Source organism: Glycine max, chromosome 11 (genome assembly GCF_000004515.6).
Source record: "Glycine max cultivar Williams 82 chromosome 11, Glycine_max_v4.0, whole genome shotgun sequence".
NCBI classification, from domain to species: Eukaryota; Viridiplantae; Streptophyta; class Magnoliopsida; order Fabales; family Fabaceae; genus Glycine; species Glycine max.
In genome coordinates this window covers 21,656,775-21,668,138 of record NC_038247.2, presented here as the reverse complement: position 1 = coordinate 21,668,138, position 11,364 = coordinate 21,656,775, and the positions used below count along the sequence as shown (strand labels likewise).

The 11,364-nt window shown below is 34.3% G+C and overlaps 1 long non-coding RNA gene across 2 annotated transcripts; it reads right to left on the bottom strand.

Annotated features, from left to right (window-relative positions):
• Window positions 1-4,287: 4,287 nt before the first annotated feature.
• Window positions 4,288-7,921, bottom strand: LOC112998385 (uncharacterized). Of its 2 annotated transcripts, XR_005887033.1 has the most exons (4): window positions 7,715-7,921; window positions 5,236-5,474; window positions 5,073-5,142; window positions 4,288-4,347 (listed from the first exon to the last, which is right to left on the bottom strand). It is a non-coding gene; the product is annotated as an uncharacterized lncRNA (long non-coding RNA). The 2 variants fall into 2 exon arrangements; XR_003263413.2 differs by lacking the exon at window positions 7,715-7,921 and having other exon boundaries at window positions 5,236-6,679.
• Between the last annotated feature and the right edge of the window lie 3,443 nt (window positions 7,922-11,364).

Genomic DNA, 11,364 nt, shown 5'->3' with positions numbered 1-11,364 from the left:
CGCTCGCCGACAATTTGAAGAATTTTCTTCTTTGTCCTACTGTCAGAAGCTTCAGGGATTTCAAATTCTGCCTGACAAACAATAAATTAGGTTTTATTGTAAGTAAATAACAAATTTAGACTATTAAAGAAAATCAACGAAGAAAACTCAAATACCTGAATATCCTCCCATATCAAATCCTTCTGAGCAGTAGGGACTTCCTTCCAGGTGTCATATGTCACGTCGACCTTATCACGAGCGACAATCCCCAAATATGTTCTTAATTTCTTCTTGTGGGGACCGTCGGTCTTGCCGGTAGCAGGATCGACGTTGACCACAGGTCTTTCTGCCCCAGGTGGTCTAGTGGCCAATGATCGTAGTCGTGTCGCCTTGCGTGTCCGCTTCAACGTAGATGGAGATGCTGATGCGTCTAAAGGAGGAGAAGGTAGAGGAGGAGGAGGCGAGGCAGGTGGAGTAGCCATGGTCCTTTAAAAAGAAAAGTTGAGTTAGTTAATATTATCAAAAAACACTGTATGAGTTATGTAAATGAATGTACCGAAATGAAATACTATATTAGAAAATTACGTTAGACGATGTTAATTAATTCTCCTTCATCATGATCATTACGATTAGCATGAACGTCGTCAACTTCTTCTTCTCCGACGCTGTTAGAAGTCATTTGTGTAGACAAAGGACTAACATAAGTGTCCATGTATGAATTATCATCTTCTACATTAATACCAATTGTTTTCCCGTGTAGAACCACAGACCACCTTTCATCACAAGGGTCTTGCACATAAAATACTTTCTTAGCTTGTTCTGCCATGATGAAAGGGTCATTCTGGTAAGCTAGTTTCTTTAGGTCTACCAACGTAAATCCTACATCATCAGTCCGCACACCGGTGTTGTTGTCAACCCACTTACATTTGAAAACACAAACAGTAAATTTGACATAGTTAAGCTCCCATATTTTATCAATGAAGCCAAAGTAAGGGATTGAAGCTACACAGGGATTGTCATCATGTACAGTTGCAAAGTGTTGAGATTCAGCCCTTAGGGTGACCCCGCTGTTTTGCATTGTACTTTTGTCGTCTTGTGCTTTTGTGTAAAAGGAATATTTGTTTATGTCGTATCCTTGCCAAGTTATAACATTTCTTTTAGGCCAATGAGCTAGCTTTCTTAATGTTTCAGAAGCATTTTCGTCAGCAAAGATTGTATCTTTAAACCAATAAGAGAAAGTCTTGTTATGATTTTTCAAGACCCAGTTCTTTGACATTTTTGGATTACTTTGTTTGACTAAACGTTCATGCTGAACTATGTATGGCAAAACTTCATTAATGTTGTTCAACACATACAAGCGAGCTTGTAACAAATCTTCTACACTTGGAGTGATAACATGCAGTCCTCTTGAACCCTTACCGCCCACTCTGTCGTCATGGCGAGACTCAGGAAGGCTAACAGGTTTAGCCTTTTCAATGTACTCTGAACAAAATTCAACGGCTTCTTCTGCGATGTACCTTTCAACAATAGATACTTCTGGACGATGTAGATACTTGGTATACCCTTTTAAGATCTTCATGTAGCGCTTAACCGGGTACATCCAGCACACAGGACCACAACATTTGATTTCTCTGACCAGGTGAACAATTAAGCGGACCATGATGTCAAAGAAAGCAAGAGGAAAATACATCTCCAACTGGCACAGTATAATTGCAGCCTCGTTTTCTAGGTCATTAAACTTGACCGGATCAAGGACTTTGCTACATATGGCATTGAAGAAAAAACATAGGCGAGTTATGGCTAACTTGAATTTGTTAGGAAAAATGTCTCGTATGGCCACGGCTAACAATTGTTGCATCAACACGTGACAATCATGAGACTTTAACCCCACCAGCTTAAGCTCCTTGAACTGCATAAGGCTCTTAATATTTGAAGAGTGTCCTTGTGAGACTTTAACCTGGCGCAGACACTGGCACAAACTGATCTTCTCCTTTCTGGATAAAGTATGACAAGCTGGAGGCAAGTATATTTTTTTACCATCAGACCTTGGATGCAATTGCGATCGTATGCCCATGTTAGCTAGATCTTGACGGGTATTTAGACCATCTTCCATCTTGCCCTGAATGTTAAGGAGTGTCCCAATGACACTGTCACATACATTTTTCTCTACATGCGTAACATCAATACAATGTCTAACATTTAGATCAAACCAGTACGGAAGATCAAAGAAAATGGACCTCTTCTTCCATATGCAACTCTTACTTTTATCCTTCTTTTGGGTCTTTCCTAATATAGTATTAAGGTGTTCAACCAGTTGGAAGACTTGCTCACCAGTTAATGGTATCCGCGCAGTTTCGTGCTCTTGACTTCCATTAAAAGCTTTTTTCAGTCTTCTGTAAGGGTGATGAGCTTTTAGAAAACGGCGATGTCTAGTGTACACTGTTTTTCTACCATGTTTCAGTTGTATGTAGCTTGCGCCTTCTTCACAGATGGGGTATGCATGATGACCCTTAACACTGTAACCGCTGAGATTCCCATATGCTGGAAAGTCATTAATGGTACAAAAAAGCATTGCACGCATTTGAAAAGTCTCCTTGCGAAACCTATCAAACACTAAAACCCCCTCTTCCCACAACTTTCTCAGGTCTTCAATCAACAGACTTAGATAAACATCAATGTCATTTCCTGGTTGTCTTGGGCCCGATATCATCATAGACAACATCATGTATTTTCGCTTCATGCACAACCAAGGCGGAAAATTGTAAATTACTAGTAGAACTGGCCATGAACTGTGTTGAGTGCTTAAATTGCCATATGGATTCATTCCATCACTGGCTAGTCCAAGTCTAAGATTTCTTGCCTCTTTGCCGAAATCCGGATACAAACTATCAATGTTCTTCCACTGGGAGCAATCAGCTGGATGACGGACCATTCCATCATATTTTCTCCCATTTGCATGCCAGGTAAGATCTTTTGTGTCGTCCTCATTAGCAAATAAACGCTTAAACCTTGGAATAATGGAAAGATACCACAACACCTTCACTGGAGGGCCCTTCTTTGAGTTTTCATCAGAACTGCAGTCCTCATCATCCTTCACCTTGTACCGTGACGCCCCACACCTAGGGCATTTTGACATTTCTTCAAATTCATGTATGTATAGTATGCAATCATTAGGGCAAGCATGAATCTTCTGATACTCCATACCCATCGGACACAATATCTTCTTGGCCTGATAGTAGCTTTTAGGCAATGTGTTATCCTGTGGAAGCAGATCGTGCACTATTTGAAGCAATGAAGTAAAGCTTTTGTCACTCCATCCATATCTGGCTTTGACATTAACCAGACTTAACACCGCCGACAATAGCGTCAAGGAATTGTTGCACCCCGGATACAAAGGCTTCTTTGAGTCACTCTGTAATCTTTCATACACAGGGGCATGTGCTTGCTGGAAAGACTCTTGTCCAAGGTCACGAATCATATCCTCCAAGCGATCTCCCATTTCTACATCAAACGGTTCAGATTGTTGCCCACTCTGCATGTCTGTCATTTCACCATGTCATATCCATGTCGTATAATTTCTCTTAATTCCATCACACAACAGATGCTCTCGTATGTCATCCAGTATTTGTCGTCTTCCGTTCAAACAATTGATGCAAGGACAATAATATTTTCCATCTTCATCCGGTTGACCTCTTTCTGAAGCAAATTGTAAGAATTGCTCGACGCCTTCCTCATATTCTGGGCTGATACAATTTACATTCATCCAACTTCGATCCATCTAAGTAATAACTCGGTCATACTCTCAAAGTTATTCGATGCATCAAAATCTCACTTTTTTATTAAAGGTGTGGCCCTATCCCATTCGGGAAGACCGTCTTTTATGGTAGCTTCATACATCAGGGTTAATTCTATTTTGTTAAATTTGACAAAATTTGGGCAGCATTTCGCATTGGTCTCCAAGTACACGACATGAAATCGGTGAAATTAATTTCCCGATAATCAAGTATGCACTCAGAGAACAACTAGAAATGCATTACCGAAATTTCATCAAATTAAACAAAATAAATTTAACCTTAACACATGAATCTACCATAAAAATATCAATCTCCCCAAACTGTCCAAACGGACAATTCAAGATTGAATACAATGATTAATGCAAACTGTCCGCAAGAATCATTGCATCCAATCTCAAACGGGAATCTAAGGTTCACTCATCATGAACACAATTTGTATAGCATATATCAATTGTCATTAATGGCAGTGAACACGTAATAAAAATATTCATTGGTAACAAACATTTGTACCTGTGATGATGAGCAGCATGATCCAAAATGAAAGCAAGAATCAAAGAAATAACTGAATGAACACCTACATCAATCATCATTCCGAAAAACAAATATCAATATGAATGCTACACTCAGAAGCAAAACTCTATAGTATCGACTGATGTAATTGCTACTCAAAGTTAGTTTAATTGCCACTCAGAAAAAAAATTCCCTCTCTATTTGAGTAGAAAGTGCTCCATCCAAATTGCCAATTATGGCCACATTGAATGATGGAGATCCTATGCTATGAAGTATCATCAAAAAGTCACATTTGGTTGTATCACAATAATGCCACCTCCTGCAATCTCCCCATCCCCATCCAGGCTATTATTTCCAAATTCAAATGCCACTAACTTCACATGGAAAATCAATTAATATCTCCATAAATGGTCTTCTAGTTGTCTGTTTGCGATGACAATGCCATGATTACAAGACTTATCCTTCATGCATGTCTTTGGTTCGTGCCATATGTTTTAGAAAGGTAAAAAAAAGAAAAATCCAATCAAATTGGATATTAAATTAACACCTAACATGTGACACACATATATCTAATATCGTTAATATCATTAAATGAGAGAGATGAAGGATAAAATAACTAAAACTTAAGGTTTAAAAAAATTACTATTAATTTTTATAAAACAAAAAAGATTACATAAACTAACAAAAAGGACTAACATAATTTTTTTTTAAAATGTCTTCAAGATTACTTTAGACTTCAATAACCATTGAGTCACCTCTGTGCTAAACCATAAACCTTAAATACTGTACCTGAATATACGAAGGAGTTGTCGCAGCTCGGAATCACCTAGAAAGAGTGATTGTTTGGTGACAAGTTCAGCTACAATTGAGATGCAATTAGTATTATTAGAAAAGCCTCTACAACTCTTCCTAATATACAAACCAGAAGATCCTTGAATCCTCATGTTCTTACCAAATATGCAGCCAACGGACCACTTGTTGACTGTTGAGTAATGGATAGCTCCCAAGAGGACTTCAGGAGCTCTATACCACAGGGTTAGTATTTGAAAATAGATACATATATTGGCATACAAAGGTTTAATATTAACCAAGGTAGAGAAAAATAGACACAAAAAAAAATTCTCTTTTTACCTCGTGTATATTAATTGCTTGATTGACACTGCTTAATGACATTGACCTCCATATTTGTATCTAAAAAAATTATTATACATTTATTAAAGTTTTTAAGAGTTACTAAAAGAAAATAAAAAGCTTTTGAGGGAGGGGGCTGAAGCCCTGCTTGTCCCCTTTATCCGTCCCTGCCGGTGCTATGAATTTGTCAAGAAGCTATAAATTGCCTTAGGTTATATATAGGAAGGGAAGGTTTAAAATTATCCACTAATACAAATAGAAATTGAGTGCAATAAAAAAAAATAGAAAGTGAGTGTTACATTTGAAAAAAAAAAAAAAAGACAAGACATATTAAGTGAGTAAAGATAAATTTGCATTCCATGTCCTACAATATACGGATGAGGCTTAGCAATAAAATACATTATCTTAAGAATAGGGTACTGAACTTTCATGCCTTTTCATACGCTTTCATCAAATTTTCAAATCAGCCTATTAAATTTATCAAAAGAAAAAAAAAAAACTCATTTATAATACATTGTCGAAAAAAAATCAGCCTATTGAATAGGTGCTCCCACCCAAATTAAACCAAAGCCTAACAAGAAAAAAGTATATACAAAATTATTAAGGGGTTTGTTTTAAGTACGGAAATTTTACTGTGATATATGGATGGCAAAAATAATTTTTCTACCGGTAATAATTTTAAATGTTTACACCAATAATCTAACAATTTATGAATTTATGAAAGACAAATAAAAAACATAGCCTGACTAGTTAATTGCTATGGGTTATTGGGCTAAATTTGAGTCATAATCACAGTCAACATTTTTAATCATGAGTACTACTTAAATTTTTAACACTACAATTGAAAAAGTTGGCCTGGTAAAAACTAGACTTTTCTGTAACGAATAAAAACATAGTACTAAATGACAAGGAAGAGGGGGGCCAGAAGGACTTACTCCCAAGGGACATTCGTTTAGTACTAACGTACCCAAATCAATGGATTTTTAGAACCTCAAGATGTAATCCATTTTAGGAGCACAGAAAGAAGAGATGACTTCGTGGCAAAATTTTAGAGGCTTAGTCTGAGATTACTAAGATTGCTAAAGATAAATATTTTACATCATTAGCCTACGTTGCTTTGGATGCTTTATTAAATATCCAAATGCTTTCTTCTCAAACTAAAGTTAAATAAGTATTGGCTTAACTAACTTAGTTAAGCATGATCGGAATTATTATAATTTTTTTTTATATCGTGTTCGATCCTAAAGATAAAAGAAAAAAAAAACTAAAGTTAAATATAAGTTGGATCTATTTTATAGAAGAAAAAAAATAAATTAAGTAAAAATTAATTTGTGTAACTTAAAAATTATATAAAAGTTAACATGAAAAAACTTCTATATATGAGTTTATATTAGCTAATTGTAACTTATATAAAAGTTGTTTTTTCTCTTCATAATTTTTTATGAATAAAATTATCTGAACATGGCCAAAATTATTTCAGTCTTTTTAACTTTGTTATATTCCCGTAATAAGGGTACAGCCTTATGTTCTTTTATGATGAAAGATATTTTAAATAATTATTAGAGTTATTACAATTTACAAGAGGGAAAAAGTGCGGAAATATCATGTGAATTCAAAAAATAAAATCAGTGTAATTTTCTATTGAACACATGCGTTTAGAGTTATCTTTTAAGCGTAGGAGCGTGTACTCAACAACAATGAGATGAAGACAAGTTCTCCTATTTCTTAACTCTTAAGGACCACTATGGAGTTGTTGATCATGTTGTGGTTTTAGAATTAAATTTTAATAGCCATGTATTGCAAAATTGTCACAAAATAAACTAATAAAAAATCATCTATCATATGACTTTGTTAATTATAGACATGTATTATTTATTCTAGATTTAGGATTCGTTTATTTATTCTAAACAAGGAATCAATTCCCTGCACCGTATACACGTCCCAATGTAAAGCTTTGTACTTTAAATTAAATTAAACATAGTACATCTCAACATTGTTTAGCTCAAAATCATTTTTTTTTAAAATTCAAATGGCCACTGAGATATCTTTTATTTTGAGCTTGTTCATAATAATTTATAAGCCACCAAACAGCTATCATATTACCACTCTATAAGATAGAACTCCAAGTTCTCATGATCAAGGAAAACTGAAAACAGACTCAAGCAAAATCAACACAGATTAACACCATCAACCATCACACGCACACAAGTATAGCTTGGTGTCCTAAACTCGTAATCACATATGCCTTCAGAGAAAAAATATTTAGTCTTCTTTCCCCAACAGAGTGAGAAGGAACTTACGGTGAGGAAAGATGGAGAGTGAGCATTCGTGGCGGCGTAGGGTTGCGGGCTCGCGGCAGAGAGTGAGTGAGTGAGTTCACAAAACCCTCTCTCTCTCTCTCTCTTCGCTAATCGTGGCTTCGCTTCTTTGTGGCGCTGTGTTCTTTTTCTATCTCTTTGCTTTTGGGAATTTTAATTTGTGCTGAGTTCACAAAGATGCACTTTACCACTCACACACTGAAAAATAAAGCTCGTTACTTTTCTTTCTTTGAGTGTGTTGGCGACGTGACGGGAGCCAAACGACCTCGCTTTGACTTTTTTATTTATTTATATTTGGAATTTGGATTTTCTTAGAACATTTGGACTGTAGAGGCGCCTTTTACATTTGAACATTTGGATTTTAAACGAAGATACGATTACCAAGTGATATTTTCTTTTACCTTAAAATACATTTTTTTCCTCTTATCAAATTTATTTGTTTATTTTTATCTTTAAAATATTTTAAATAACACTTTAAACATTAAAAAAATATTATTTAAATTATTTTAAAAACCAAAAATAAAAAAAACACATTTTAAAAAACTAAAACAAAAAAAATTAAAGATAAAAATAAAATATTAAATTGCAGGAACCCATGTATTTTGTATTTAAGCCCTTTTATTTTTGGAGGGAGTCAATTTCTAATCTAATTAAATTCCAAAAAAAATGGTAATTTTATAGTCTTGTGCGTCAGTGAGTAAATATGTATTATATAATTATTACTATATATCTTAATAAACAGTATTTGGCTTTATTTTTTTACCGAAGGTCATCTTTTGAAATTGACTGAGTTATAGACACGTTTGATTGATCTATTTGTCTTAACATTGCAGAAAAATAAATCCGTAATAGGTGACTTCTCAAAATATTAATGACGCTGACACTGACTCCGTAGAAAAAAACTAATTTTTCATTTTTATAATAATTAAATAAAAATATATTAATAAAAGATTTTAATTTTTTATGATATAATTATTTTTACCAACATTCTATAAAAATTCTATAAAAGTTAAACTCTATTATTAAAAACAGTTTTTTTTATATTTTCAAATTAATTAATATCAAATAATTTATATAAATGTGTGTTATATTTAAATGATAATCATGAAATAATAAAATTAAAATTACAAAATTCATTTTAAAAATTTAGTTTAATTTTTAAATGCTTACCTTTTGAATTTATTATTGTTTATTAATTTTTTTATTTTTTTAATTAAAATACAATTAGTAACGCAATATATGATTTTTTTAAGTATATAAATAATTAAAAAAAAGTTTATATTAACATCGGTTTTTCAAAAACCGATGTTAACTAATGATGTTAACATCGGTTTTTGAGAAACCGATGTTAACGTATGATATGTTAATATCGATTTTTCAAAAAATCGATGTTAATGCATACACGTTAACATCGGTTTTTTTGAAAAACCGATGTTAAGAAGGATACTTTATTTACAAATATGCCACCGCGTTTAACTTAACATTGGTTTTGGACAAAACTGATGTTAATAAGCCGATGTTAAAATTGTTTTTTATAGTAGTGTGGTTCCAAAAACATAAATACATAATAACACCAAAAGGAAGTTTTTCCACAAAAATAACTCTTCCCACCAAAACTACCCACCTAATTGAATAACTACCCCTCATCAAAATCAACACACTAATAATCGTGCGCCAAATCCATGCATGTGCCACACTATTTGCATTATCTGCTTCACACCTTGGTTGGCCAGTAAGAAACTGTTATGAACCGAAACTACTCTTATACTATGCCCATTACACTAAACAAGTATTTCATAATTTTTCTCTGCATTTTATTCTTGTTGGGGTATTTTTATATACAATTGGGTTTAAGCTGCTACAACCCGTAACTAACTTGTTGCAGTAGTTTAAATGTCGCTGCAACTAACTAACAACTTGTAACTAACTAACGGCCTCGGTAACTAACTAATAACCATGCATGCATCCGAAGAGTCTTCCTCCTTCTTCTTGTTGTTGATGTTATCATTATCCCACCCTGGGAAAATCACCTTGTCCTCAAGGTGATGGGATGCAGAAAACAGAACCTGGATCCCAAATGAATGTGGGTGTAGGAATGAGTGGCTGAAGATTTTTTCGGAGACAGAGCCATTTGACAGCGACGAGAATGACGAAGACGATGAGGAAGAAGACGTGGTTGAGCTCTTTGTAGCGGCTGAAGTGTTCCTTGCGGGCTCGATGAATGGTAATCCTGCGGCGGTCGGAGGACACGTGGGGGTTGCTGTTAACAAGGAGGGAAACAACCACAATGGGAAGCGGACCCAACAAGGTTGTGGGGGGCGACTATATGGGTGCGAAAAGTGGAGGTAGCGGTGATCGAGGTCGTACCCGAATCAAATAAACATTAAAAATGCAATATCTAGGAAGTGATCTCAGGTCGTTTCCCACGAGCAATGGCCAACCAAACGTTCATAATAGATAGTAATAAAACAGTAACGAATTGGGGGGTTGTTTGTTTTTGTAAATTAAGCAGCGAACAAAATTTAATTAGAAAATATCAGAATTAAAACACATTGTTTCCCCTTGATTCACAAGCAAGTCTCTTATCCTAGGTTACGAGGATTTAACCTTAATCAGTTCAATCACTTAATCCAACCCTAAATTAAATCACTAAGCGAAATTTAACATAAGGCTATCATTATGTGATTAAGCAACACATACACCAATTAATCATGAACGAAACTGATCATTAAGCATGAACGTAAATTAAGCGCAAAGACAATTAATCAAGCACTAAGCATGCATGGATTAATAGCAACAAATATAGAGTAATTGGTGAAGAGGAAAAACTGATCAGAATTCAATAGAAATAATAAAACCTCAAAGAGAGTTGTGCTTGATCCTCAAGAGAAAACAACGTCGGAGACTTAGCCTTCCATTAATCAATAGAAAACGAAATTGCAGATTGAAGCACAAAACGAAATTTTATTGCTACGTGAATAGTAAAAACTGGAATTGCAAAACCTAAAATTATTCTTTCTCCCTAAAACAAAAAGTGACTAAAACGAAAAAGAGAGAGATAAAACTAGAACCTTGGTGCTGTTATATAAGTTCTCAGCCCCAAAGCTTACAAATCTGTTTTAAGTCCAAGCCCACAAATAAAACAAAATCTAGATAAGATAAGACAAAATCTAGATGAAATAATATCTAGATGAGATAAAATCTAGATATGCTAAGATAAAATCTAGATGAAATAATATCTAGATGAGATAAAATCTAGATATGATAAGATAAAATCTAGATGAAATAATATCTAGATGAGATAAAATCTAGATAAGATAAGATTTGGTAGAATAAAATAGTCTACTCTCTTCAAGTCCAAGCCCAATTGCTTATAATTCTCCTGAAATTAAATTAAAAACACAAAATTAATCCAGTAGGCCCAAATGATAAAACTGCATAATTAATTTGACAATTAAGACTAATCAGTAATTAAAATGGTGACAAAAAGGGTTAAGAAATAGGAGAAAATGATGACACATCAAATCCCCTCACACTTAGCCTTTTGCACTCCTGGGCAAAATCAAAAAAAAAAAAAAGAAAAAGCAAGGGACAAATCCAGAGACATTAAAGAGAAACAAACAGACACAACA